General features: G+C 37.3%; 1 protein-coding gene and 1 long non-coding RNA gene across 4 annotated transcripts in view; both read right to left on the reverse strand.

Annotated features, from left to right (window-relative positions):
* The window catches only part of raraa (retinoic acid receptor, alpha a), a 203,804-nt gene that overhangs the window by 99,776 nt on the left and 90,083 nt on the right, over positions 1 to 13,945 (reverse strand). For all 3 annotated transcript variants that reach the window (XM_055175226.2, XM_055175224.2, XM_055175223.2), the window contains exon 2: positions 13,861 to 13,913. The gene's annotated coding sequence lies outside the window, so the exon portion shown is untranslated. The remainder of the gene's footprint in view (positions 1 to 13,860; positions 13,914 to 13,945) is intronic.
* LOC129429033 (uncharacterized) lies at positions 670 to 2,518 on the reverse strand. The gene is made up of 2 exons (XR_012369112.1): positions 2,128 to 2,518; positions 670 to 853 (listed from the first exon to the last, which is right to left on the reverse strand). It is a non-coding gene; the product is annotated as an uncharacterized lncRNA (long non-coding RNA).

Below are 13,945 nucleotides of genomic sequence, written 5' to 3' on the forward strand. Positions count from 1 at the left end.
CTGGAATCAGCTGAAGGATACTGACAGTAAACACCAAAAATGTACATTTTTACATTTTTGTTACTTCTTGTCGTCAGTTATTTTCTACTTAAAAATTATAAACAAATAAACAAAATAATTGCGATATCTTTTATTTAAATTCTATTTTTTTTTATTAAACAATAAATAAACAACAGTAAATAAATATGATAAGCAGTTGTTTTGTTCTCTTTATTATCAACTAATACAATAAACATGACAAATGTGAAAAATAGAACTTAAGAAATAAGACTTAGGAAATATCTCTGATTCAAAATCACTCACTTATTTTCATTTGCTCCTTCCCCAAATAGTGGACTCAATTGTCATTCACTATATAGGGAATAGTGAATGAGTGAATGAGGGAGCGGTTTCAGACACAGCTACTACGTCCAAATTTTTCCCCATTTTATGGTCCCATCCTACACAACTATTTGCTAATACAGTTGCCACTTTTGTACGCTTCAAACTTATAATACACATTTATTTTAAGGCTAAATAATTATGAGTCGGTTCAGTGCCGGCCTGAGCCTCTTCGGGGCCCTAAGCAGAATGTGTTTGGGGGCCCCCCTCCCACCACGTGGACACAAATGTCATGCTCTAATGTTACATTATAAATGAATACAGTGAGGTTAAATAATGAAAAAAACCTATACTTAAATAAAATACTTTATTCTTCAATGTGTCATGTCATATTAACAGGCTATGGAATGTTAACATTGGCCAACAAGAAAAACCTCATCTGCTGCATCATCAGCTGTGGAGGCACTGACACTTGATGAAACATCAGGGGCGGGTAGAGTTGGTTGTGCTCCAAAGTACTTCAACAGTGTTCCTGGAAAAAATAGCATTGGATAAGTGCATAGTTGATCAAGCAGAATGAGTTTATTTCGCTAATTTTTCATTAATTACACAACAAGCAATAAATAAATAAATATGAGGATAGCACTGTTACATCACTACCCACCATATAAATAAGATTGAAGTCTATTTTCATCACAAAAATCTCCCTACCCAACATGGTATTGGTATATATTCTCATAAAGTCCAATACCATCTCTTACCAAAGATCTTAGACAGAGAGCGCATGTGCTTTGCCTATGAAGCTGGAACATTACCGATGTTGGAACGTTCACTTCAACACATACAGCAATGCTAGCTAGGGGTGTGATGGATCACAAAACTCACGGTTCGGATCACATTATGGTTTTTGAGGCACAGATCTGATAATTTTTCGGATCAGCAGAATAAGGGGTTGGAAAAACTAATAAAAAATGAGGAAATTACTTACAAACATTTATAAAAAGAACAAAGTTGCACATTAAGTAAGGGCTAATATTAGCATTAGGTACAGAAATCAAATCAAATGAATCATAACACTTTATTGTATGAATTAAATATAATTATTCTTTTTTTAGAGCTACAGAAGTGATTTTCTCTTTGTCTTGGAAGGTTTGATTAACATTAATGACACAGACTTAAGTAGGTTAATTAAGGTACTGTCTCTTTAAGAGAAGCACGGACCTGGTTTCTGCCTAATCTATACATAAACCGCCCAAAGACATAAACAAATGTTTTTATTGGAAAAGAGTACTGTGGAGATCACTTTGTTTGTATGTGCCCTGTCAAGAACAGAAAGATTTTATGTTCGTCTCTCCATGTGTGCCCTACTAAGTGCACTTTTTACGCGGCGCGCTCACACAGACGGAAATATAGACGGCGGAGCATAAAACCGTTATGTTGTTTTCAGTGCTCTATTCCTCAAATATATGTTAATGGACTACAGTATGACACAAAATAGCGTAACTCTCTCTAAAGTTTAAACATCAAGTGTTAGTGTTCTGATCTCTGAAGGGAGCTGGGCTGGACAATTTAAACCGCATGGGCATGCAGAATACTGCTCACTTTAGCGCCTTTTTGCGGGATAAATTGTTTAAAATCACTTTAAATCTTAACTTTTGCAAGCCTTTGAAACACGTGCAAATGATAAACTTTCACTATTTAAGCGCATACGAGCCGAACCGTGGGTCGATCACGGTCACGGATTAACGTCGATCTGTCACACCACTAACACAATTAAACATACTGTATATAATCATGCAAACATACCTTTATCTTGCTCTTTTTTCTCATCCTCGGTCCTTTTCTTTGTTCTCTTTTCGGCCCCAGAGGGATATATCCTTTTTTGTGACATGTCAAATGGCTCATCATTGTTTACAGTGAGTGATGACGTCGTGCACTTGCGCGCCGACGCGCAGGTGGCGCAGGTGTCTATGTTGCGCCTGACTAAAACGCTAGCACTGCAGACACATAGTTGTCTGCAAATCAAAAATTTCTTGTCTTTAATTATTCATTTATAAATTCGTATTCATTCATTTATCCATTTATATTACCTGTTTAAGTTATTTAATTGTATAAAAAAATAAAAAAAAACGATTGGGGGCGGGGGCCCCCTGGTGGCCAGCGGGGCCCTAAGCAGCCGCTTGGTTCGCTTATGCCTCGGGCCGGCCCTGAGTCGGTTAACTAAAATGTTAGCGCCCTGTTTTCCGTGGAAACTGCGACTGCAATCTGTCTCAACCAGACTTTATGTGCAGTGGTTTATGCATATTTAAATTAAATTACTGTCAATGAAATTTATGTTTTTGTACATTTCACGCTCTTTAAATCTTTATTAAATTCTTAAAATCAGACTTTGCTCAAGCTTGACCTGTAATACACACATCCAAAACCGCAGAAACGAGGAAATCCATCTAAAGAGAGAGACAGAACAAAAGAAAAAGAGAGTGAGTGAATGAGTGAGAGAGAAAGTAAATGAAAAATAATGGAGAAAGTGTGGGCGAGATAAAGCAGAGGGATGGGCCGTCGCTTTATTGCCTCTAACTGCATTTCTGCGGGTCCCTATCTGTATTGCGCTGTGCAGAGGGGGTGACGGCTAAGATGCAAATCGTTTTTCGCCGCAAACAATATTGCGTTTCTGCGAGCTCCATCCATCCTAGAGTGCGCGGAGGAGAAGAGATGGATGGAGCTCTGAACTTTAATCAGGAGGAAGCCCGGAGCGATGGAGGCTCGCTTTCGTCTGTGTATTTTTCTGCGCGAGATACGGATTAATCAATCACGCGCACGCATACACACACGCGCTCATCATGTGACCGCGACTGACACCATGATGACAATCCATCTCTTTCCCATCAACCCTGTTGACGTTTGACTCCCCCCACACATCCCAAAATCACATCACACACACGCATGGTTTGAGAGAAAATCATCCTGTATGTAAGGCCCAGCTGAAAGAACTTAAAACCCAAACTAAACACCGACAATCCGGTCCACCCTTTTCCATAACAGACACACCAATACTCTCGTGCCGCAGGCAAACAAATCCTTTTTAGCTCCAGCAAACTTTTAGCTGATGAAACGCACCTCATTTAGTGGGAAACAGCACTGATGCTTCCACCTAAATAAAATGGGAGCCCCTCCCCTTTTCACCCACACCATACAATATATATTACTTAAGTCTTTGTGTTGTTTTCTAGTAAAAAATCCCTAAAACACATATACCTTTACCTTTGGCATAACATCCCTTTAGGTTTCGGAGGAGCTACATTACTACAGAAATAATAATACTGAACGTACTAAAGGCTGTTTGGTGACAGTAGTGTAAGGTTTGTAAATATAATAACTGCTGTGATTGTTTCAGTATGATGATGTTATGCGTGGTGCATCGCATGAAGGTGTACAAAATCACTCTCTCATTCACCTTCACTGTGAACGAGGTGTTGGAATGATCTCCCAAACTCTCTCCGGTCAGCAACATTCAAAAAACACATCTCTTTCATCAACAAATCTTCTGTTTCTGACTATACACACTCAAAAAAACTTTTTTAACTTGTTTGTTTTGCTTAAAGGGGGGTTCAATGGTATTTCATGCATTCTGACTTATTAACACAATTATAGAGTTGTTTCCTCATGTTAAACAAATGCAAAGTGTCAAAAAAGCAGTTGGGCGTGAGTATTTCTGTGCCGAATGCACTTCGTCAGGGTTCGTACAAGTTTCGGAAAGTTTTTTTTCGATTACAGGTCCAGCTGACGTTTAGGGGTCTCTATACATATTACTTTTTTCCCCTGGAAAACCCCGCCCCCCCCGTCAATCAGCGGGAGACGCTAGCACTTGCAAACATCTTATCACGCGAAAGCTACAGCTTTATTTCGTTTCAAAACTCAACAATGGCACGAAAGAAGAAGTGTGTTTTTGGATGTAAGGAGAAGAAAGTCAGCCTTATGGAAACAATGGATATAGTTTATTATCCGGGGTAGGAGCGGAGTTTTGCGTGTGTGTTTGATGCAGTGGATTTTTCCAACCGGGTCATGAGTTGCATGCGGTAAGTAAGACTTCTGTCTTACGTTGGAAATAAGCGCGTGCATATTATATAAATGACACAAACATGTAGTGAATCATAAGTTATAAGTGTTGTATAGTGTTGCATGACTCGTACTCGCTCCTCCCGCAGTAGTAACTCCTCCTTCTTCATTTTTTTGTACGTTATCGGAAATAATCGGTAAAGCTAATCTTTCTTTTATAGGTCTGATTAAACTAAAGACTCTTCTGAGATATAAAAGATGTAAGAAAACTCTATAGGTACTCCAGATTAACATCAGAAATGCAGAAACAGCGTCTGTTATGTGAGCTTTAAGTAGTGTAGTTTAATGCTACACATTTGTTTTTGTTTTTTGTTCAAACACAATGGCAATGCATAATACTGACATAAATAGGTAACTCTTTGACATAACTTTTCTTTTTGAAAATACTCAATACTCGGTTAGGAAGCTTAGCTGCTTGCTCAGTTTACTCAGTTAAGATGAGTTACTTAATCCAGTTATGTTGGGACAACGTCGATCATTTTCATTAACAAATGGAAACTAAGAGGAGGATTGAGTTCCCAGCATGCTTGCTCTCATGACAAATGTTAAAATTAAGTACCAAACTGTGTGTTTTTAAGCAAGGTGAAAGTTATGAGGTTATTTGTTTGTTATTCTGTAATGTTGAAATGCAAAAGTTTTCTGTTATGTTAAGTTTTAATGGTGAAGTCTGGCACTTAAGTTCAGGACGAGCATTTTCATACCATTTTGGCATGTTTGCAGCTCAATGAGTAAACAAGGCCGAGTCTACAGAGGTGCTAGAGGTGGCATTACCCCCCCCCCAGATTTTCCCTTTGCACCTCCAAAATGTTCAGCCAATCATATAAAATAGCATCCATTGTTGGCAAATTGTCTGGCTGATGAGACACAGAATATGAATTATGTATTTTTGTTTGAGGGAGACAAATAAAGTAAAACCTTCAGATCTGTTTTATATATATTTTACATTGAGTGTTATGGCTTCCCACCCAAAATTCATGAATGCCCCCCCCCCCAGTCCAGCAAGCCTAGTACCGGGCCTGTGAGTAAGTCATGTGCACATATACTCATGCAGTAAACTTACTGGTATTTCCTGTCAGCACCATTCATTACATACAGTATGGTAAAAAATAAAGACATTTTTATTTAAAAAAAATATTTGTCCAACAAAAGCAAGTTAAGTTAGCTGGCATTTCAACTAAATAAATTGAGTGAACTTAATTTTTACTTGTAGATACAATCCCCCAGATTATTTTTGCAGATAAATAAATTAAATCGTGTGGAAATAGGTGTTATCATTTTATTAAGATCCAACAAGCTATCTTGAAGGATTGGTAAAAACTTTATAAGCTGAAAGGGACTTTGTTCAGAACTTCTCATTTTGCAGGTTTTCCTTGCTTTTGTAAGTCGCTTACAAAATGGATAAAATCCTTAATGTAAATGTAAACGGTAGTTCCTGCTTCAGCCACTAGCAGTTTAAAAATTCGTAAAGCATATGATTTAATGTTTGATGAGGCCCGCTGTCGCAGAATTCCTGTGAGATCGGTCTGCTTTATTACACTATTAAATGTAAATCAATAAATTCTTGGAAAAGTCTAGAAACAATTCACCATAAAACGAAAATTCGCTTATAATTTACTCACCCTCATGCTATCTCAGACATATAAGTCTTCCTTTCCTCAGCGATAAATCGATTCATTTTTATACAGTGTATTATTGAAAATATACGAATCAGTCTGTAAAGTTCACGTTGAAATGTCACTGATTCTTGCATGAGTACTAGTTGTCATTTGCATGTTTCATCATGAGACTGATGAGTTTTGATGTTATCGACTTGCTGCTTTTTACTTTAAACCCTAAATCACCTATATTGTGTTATTAAAAGATAAAGTTAGATAAGAAAAGAAAACACAGACTGTAAATAAGGGCAGTGCATGTGCACTAATGAAGGACTCGTATTAACCTGAAGTCACATACAGAATAAATAAAAGTAAAACAGAGAAATTATAGAGAGGTGATGCAGGGCTGCTACAGCTCTGTCGCTTTCTTTCACATTTGCACAAAACTTTCATTAGCGTGGATGGCAGGGTGCGAGAGCAGCCATATCTTTTCCATTAACGTCGCTCGTCATAAATCAGACTAATCTCTCCTTCAGGGCGCACGCTAATGACACAGACGCTGCTAGCCTTAACTCACACGCACCGGCGTCTGTCATTACACCCGCCCGCCCCCGCGACAACCCAGATGAGCTTGATGATTGGTCGGGAGACAAACAGACTGCTGCATACAGGCCACACCTACCCGAGGAGGGAAATACATTTTTCTGTGAGATTTTATGAGCTGCAGAGCAATACTGAGCCCAGAAAAACATAATTAAAGAAACACTTTAGCCAGAAAGGAAATTTCTCATGTTGACACCTGCATGTTGTTCCAAAAGACTTATTTTTTGCCTTATTTTTATTGTATACATTATGTACATTCGGAACACAGTTATAAAACTGTAAAATGATTCTGTGTTCTGTGTAATACTAAGCTTGTGTTGCTATGGTTGCCTCTACAGGTGAATATGGCTTTTATTTGTGGGCATCTGTTTAGATGTAGATGAAAATGCACTCTCAAATGTAACTTACTGTAGTGCTTATTTACAATTATTATAATGTTTTTCACATAATATCAAGATATTTCTTTAAGGGATTTAAGTTTTAAAGACACCCAAACCCTCCTAAAATTCACACAACTTGCTTATTTTGTCTGTTTGAGATGCCTTCATAACTATCCCAGGGGGATTTTATTGCTCAGATGTTGCACCCCTACTGAAAAATCCAGCTAAGACCAGCATAAGCTGGTGAGCTGGTTTTAGCTGGTTTCCAGCTTGGTTTTAGCTGGTTTTGCTGGTGTAGGAAGCTGTTTTTGCTGTACAGCAAGCTGGTCTAGCTGTGTTTTGGTCACATTTTAAGCTGGTCTAGCTGGACTTAGCTGGTCAGGCTGGAATACCAGCTGGCCCACCAGCATGGCCAGCTACCACCTTAAACCAGCTAAAACCAGCTACCAGCTTATGCTGGTTTTAGCTGGATTTTTCAGTAGGAACTTTCATACCTAAGAAGATTTCATAGAGTTGTTATTAGATGTTTCTTTAAAAAATTGCTTAGGAGATTTTTTTGTGTAAATTTAGTTTGCCTCTTTAAAATCTTTAATATTATTGACTTTTAATGGTATGATGTATTTCAGAGTGAAACGGAATATCACAAGAAGAGGAGCAGGCGTGGCTTGTGTTTTCTACTGTGAGTTGATTGGATGTAGAAAAGTAGGCGTTTCATTCAGAAATGGAACTCGAAGTAGACTGACATTTGGAGGGGGCGGGGTTAATGGATGTTTCCACCCAAGCTGTCTAGCTGACATCATCAGCGAAGGATCACCACGTGAAGGCAGAAGTACATTTTCAGATTTTGATTAAAGATTATGAGGGCACATAATAAAATACTAATAAATTACCAACATTAATGAATGAACACTGCAATATTCCATTAAAAAATAAGAATTGTCCGTTTTGATTTCATGGGGACTTTAAGCATAGGTTTGTTTTTTAGTGCTGTCAATCGATTAAATGTTTTAATTTGATTAATCACATCCTTTTGTATGATTAATCATGTTTAATACTTGTCATACTTGTCATCCCTTAAATACTTGTCGAGGTATTGCGGAGGATTTACTTTTTCCGGGTGGATCATCAAGACTATTCGTCCCCCTAGTTGTCAATCAGGAGTGTTGGCCAATTGCATTTTTTTTTAAAAAAGTGGAGAAGGCGGTTCTTTTCTAAAATTTGAGAAAATCCTCCGCTACACCTTTAAACTTTTTTTGTTATCATTTACTATATGCCCCAAAGTAAACCCTTCGAATTAACAAATTCAGTCACTTTGTGCATTTAAAGGTAAATACATAAATGTAGTGCATTTTGAAAGTAAAAGGTTACTAGATTTATTATGAATTTGATGTTCTATAAACAATTTAGTGGTCTATTAGTAAAATATTGGGTGCAAATATGAATGGTGATAATAGGGCACACAAGGCACATACACAACATATGATAAGTGAGATTCACCATTGGTCAAAACATGATTCATGTTTTAATGTTTATAGAATAATTAGTGAACACAGATTAATTATTGATTACTGAACAGCAAAGCAACCTTTTCACTCTGAATTTGAAGTCAATACTGTCTGTAACATTAAAGCACATATTTTATTGCTAAAAAACTTTATTTTCTGTATTTGGTATAATGCAATGTGTCTGCGTGGTTTATGGTTGAATAAAAACATTATTTTCCACATACCGTACATTTTTGTAGCTCCATATTTCACTCTCTTTCTGAAACGCACATATTTGAAAAGCTCAGTGTCCATGATTGGCCAGCTAATCTGTACGTTGTGATTGGTCTGAATACCTCTGACGTCAGCCGGAAACGTGACGTTCCTTACCATGTTTAAAAGATTCGGTTGCTGACAGGAGTTAACTTACAGGCTGAGTCTGAGGCGAGAGGAATTATGATAATGTCGTTCTTTCTACATCACCAATCCCAGGAAGTAAACTGTTGCCTACAATCCGTGTGTTTGTTGTAGTCCAAGAAAAGAGATTTACATCGGAGACGATAACTTGCGTCATCGTTTACTTCAGGGTTTGTATCTTTTGCATATCATTAACATTTACTAATACACACTTACACACCAAAGGAAATTTAAAAACGTGAATCGGACAATAGGTGCTCTTTAAAGTTGCTAAAATTATGTTGTTATAATTGGGTGCCCAGTGCTTGTATCAACCTAGAAAATGTGATAAAGATCAACCCAGAAACTTAGTTTTGGTAAACCATTCTCTGCAAGCATGTGAAAAAATAGGTAATTGAAATTTAGCTCCCCTTGTGATGTCAGAAGGGGATAAAACCGCCCCTTAATCTGTACTATCCAACCACAGCACTGCCATTTAGTGCAGAGAGCGAAAATAATTGACAGCACGTGTTTGGATTTCATTTTATCTATATGGTATTTTGAGCTAAAAATTGAAATATGTACTCTGGGGACACCAAAGATTTATTTTACACCTTAAAATCAAGTCTTGATTTGTCCCCTTTATATTATATTTGTCCAAAAATGCATTTTAACGCATTAATGATTATAAATTAATTGCATGCATTAACGCTGACAGCCCTACTTTTAAAGTAACTGCTGTCTAGGAGAAACATTTAAAATATTAAAGAGACATCATCTGTGATTTTTCTTTCATATGGGTCCAATTTTACCATTAACTCATGACAAATTTTCCTTAACACACATTGTAAAGAAAGCATGAAAAACACAACTCGCATCACACAAAAAAACACAACTACACACACCCATAGCCAACATGACAGGAAACATCTTTGTCTCTTTCTCTCTCTCTCTCTCTCTCTCTCTCTCTCTCTCTCTCTCTCTCTCTCTCTCTCTCTCTCAAAAACACACACACACACACACACACACACACACAGTGCTAATATTGCTTATGATGGATAGCTCAATAGCGCCCAGCACTGGGTAATGTGCCTGTGTTTTGATTGGGTGAAGAGTGGGCGAGTGATTAGCTTTCAGGATTTATGATTATGGCTTATCAAACAATACACACAGCGTAAGACTACCACACACACGCACACATGCTGTATCATGGGCAATCAAACAGCGTGGCAGACCCATTGGGAAATATACACAACATCGCGCACAAAATCTCCCAGCATAGACCGACTGTTTTTCAGACAGACACATAACATGCACTGTTATAATACTCTGATCTCCTAACAAACTATGCATTTTTATAACTTCCACAATGCCAATGATTCACAATGATATTAATGTCCCAGAACACAACCTTATGGATATATATGGATATATACAAAGTATGGTATTCTCTACATAGGCTGTTGATTTAAAACTTTCTGTGATATAAATCTTTGCCATAAAACTACAGGTATGACCAGGGCTCTTTCAAGGGATGTGTAACATCAAAGGAGTTTAATTGTGATTTAAAAGTGAATATGAGACTTAATAAATGAAACTGGGCTTTATTTGGTAGGCAGGTAGTAAAGCAATTTTGTTTGATTGTTGGTAAACAGACTTCTTTTCTTCTTGCTTTTCTGTTTGGCTTAGCTAGTGGCACACTAATATTTAATATTTATTAAGTAGTGAAAAGTAATAGAGATGCACCGATGCAAAATGTTTGTGTCGATACCGATATTCAATTCTTTGAATGACACACAGATAGTAGTTTAGTATTTTACTCTTTGTTTTAAAATATTAGACTTACTAACAGATTACCTAATTCAAGATAATCACACAGTATGATTTCTGATAAGTTTTTACGCCCCCTTTGATTGCCAGAATCGACCAAAGTCCAATAGTGGGAAAAAAAAAATTATTTGCCAATACTGACTATACTGACTAAGTGCATTCCTAAAAAGTATTAAAATACACACAAAAAAGTACACAAAAAATTAAAAAAGTTGTCACGATGGTACCCATTTAAAAAATTCTAATATGTACAATTTACAGTAGGTACAGATATGTATATTTGGTACACTGTACAAAATTTGCTATAATTATGCCAGTATCTTACTGTAGAATATAAAGACTGAAAATGTTTCATGTTCATTTAACTTTGATCAAACTGTTGCCAGTAAATAACATAAATGTAAAATCTACAGAAAGTTACTGGCAGCTAGTTGCCAGTAATACCCAGTAATACTGTAATTTCTACAGACATTTTTTACAGTGTACAATGTATCTTTAAGGAACTAATATGCACTCTTTAGGTACATAAGTGCACATTTTCACAGCTTTTGTCCCTTTTATCCTTTTATCCACATCATGTCTGATGTGTATCTATTGTGCTTATTAACATACTTATTAAATCATGCTAATATTGGGCTCTATTGGATACAAGAAGAAGACACCAAGTGACTTTTTGAAACAAAACTTTTCAAGAGCTGGAAAGAAACTGATGACAGCACTACGCACACTTCATAAATCTGCAGCGGGCTGCAGGAAGTCTGTAAGATGCTTAGGGAACGCGTCTCTGTCACAGACTCCAGACAGAATTGCAGCCCTCATGCCAACTGTCGCATGCATTTCCTCCAACACAAATTAAAAATGACATAAAAATACAGCTAAAGACAATCTATCCTGGCTTAAAACCCAAAAAGAACCTGGTGTGACCCAGTGCTCAGAGTATTATAATGTTAAAATGTCACTGCTGCAAGCTGTGTTAAGTGGATGATTCAATCTTTTTACTTTTTTTTGTAATTCTTTGCATCACTGCTACTGCTGCTCATAGTGTTATTTAAACACACTGCAACCCTGTGCATTAAACTACAGTGTGTCCCACACTATTTGTGAAACAGACAGAAATATTTATATATATAATTATATTTGCATATAATTTTATTTTGCATATAAAATTAAAAAAGAACATGGGCGTCTGTCTTCAATGACATTGCGCTAACGTGTGTCGCAGTCGTCGCATCCTACGATTCAAAAGGTGTCATCATTGTACAGTCCACATGCTTGTCGCACCCAAGTTTAAATGATCCATGTCACACAGTGTGATGCTAAACTATCTCAGGGCAAGTTGTGTAACAGTCACGAAATTTTTGGTCCGCTTTTAAAACTATTCTAGTTGAGGTTAGAGTTGGGGTTTGGGTTAGGATGTCGTAGAAAGTGATTCTAACCCCAACCCCAAGCGACAATGGTAAAAAAATGAGAAAACAATATAAAATGACACGATAAAGAAAGTCGTGCTATGTGCCACGAAAAAGACATTTGTGCTCCAGGGGCACGCAAAACAACAGAAAATCGTGTCAATAGCACAAGTAAATTAATAAAAAATTTTGTGACTATAACACAAATTTCCGTGAAATTGGGGTAATGACTAGCCTGGGTGCCAGCCGAACTTAGGTGCCACCCACCACATTTAAGGTTGGGAAGTTCAGTCTGGTGTCGCTCCGTTGTGGCGCAACTATGCTCGAACCAGAGCTGGTCGAACCAATCAAATTGTCAGGGAGGGCTTTATACGATGATGGACAGATGATCAACAGTAACGTAATAAACCATGTCACCAAATGGCACTTATGTTGAATTTGTTTACAACAAAGATGGCTGCTAATGGAGAATTGAAATGTGAAGGTTCTGCCATCGAGTCTGTTCTAAAAGATATCAACAGCGCATTGATTTTAAAAGAGGAACAGAGAAACGTGATCAAGGCATTTGTTGATCGGAAAGATGTTTTTGCCGTCCCTCCTACGGGATTAGGCAAAAGTTTCATTTATCAGCTGGCTCCGATCGTCGCTAAGAAGATGGGACACAATGAATATGGGCAACTCGGCGTGCACCACAACGTGGATATAACTAGCGGTCATTGCCAGCTACTTTTCGGAAGCCCATGGATGAAGTTCATCTAACTTACAAATGGTAAGAGATAGTCTGACTGTATGACTTAGTAAATAACACCCAATGTTGTGATAGGAATGAAATGTTGTAAACATATTAGATGTCGATGTACGTTTGCAAACTCATACTTAGTACAATCATAATGTTACTCTCAGTGTAGCAAAATAACTAGCAGTTCAGGTCAGGCTGCAAAAGGACAGATGTCATTTCAACATACGTCAAACACTCGGTTGCTCTAATTGGTTGAAGGTCTATCCAATTGAGTGCAGAGGCATTTTTTGTCCAGGTTCGGTTGAAACACGCCCCATAATCACAGCCCAATGGAGCGGTATCAGACTGAAATTCTGACTAGAATTGAGTATGACAACGTCAGACTAGTAATGACAGGATTGCAAAAATCCTGCAGTGCACCTGACTACACTTGTTTAGAAAAAAACAAAAGATATGTGCGATGGAGTTCGTCATAATTATGAATTTATGTGTTTAATAGGTGTGTTCGAAATCATGCGCGATATGCAGATCTTTGGCGAATGACATTAATAACCACGAGAGAGATTTAAAAACATATTAGAAGCATTTTCTGGAAGGCATTAAACGTTTGTGAAAATCATAAAAATGCCGGCGCTGGCAGGCAACTTTTTAAAAAAGCTGGCAGGAAAATAGTTCCGACACCCATGAGGACGAAGGTCTACATTTTAATTCATGCTGCTAAATATCAGAAACATCTCATCTTTGATCTCTGTCTATAATATGGCTCTAATCTGAACCATTACTTTGTTCAAAACCAGCTCAACCAAACAGGTTAGCATCCATGTTTTTAAAAAGAGAAAAAGAACAATCATTTAGGCGATTCACACATTTAAATGTCACTGCCGAAACATTGTATGCATGGCCTGAAAAATCTATACAGTAATTAATGAAATAATATACATCTAATAATGTAGAAAACAGTCATATGCATGTAAGTGAAAGTCTTCATACCCATTTCCTTTAGTTTGTCCCGTGCAGAATCAATACAGATCATACATGTGTTGCTAGAAGAGAAAAAGAGAAATCGTGTTAATTT

This window comes from Misgurnus anguillicaudatus, chromosome 4 (genome assembly GCF_027580225.2).
Source record: "Misgurnus anguillicaudatus chromosome 4, ASM2758022v2, whole genome shotgun sequence".
NCBI classification, from domain to species: domain Eukaryota; kingdom Metazoa; phylum Chordata; class Actinopteri; order Cypriniformes; family Cobitidae; genus Misgurnus; species Misgurnus anguillicaudatus.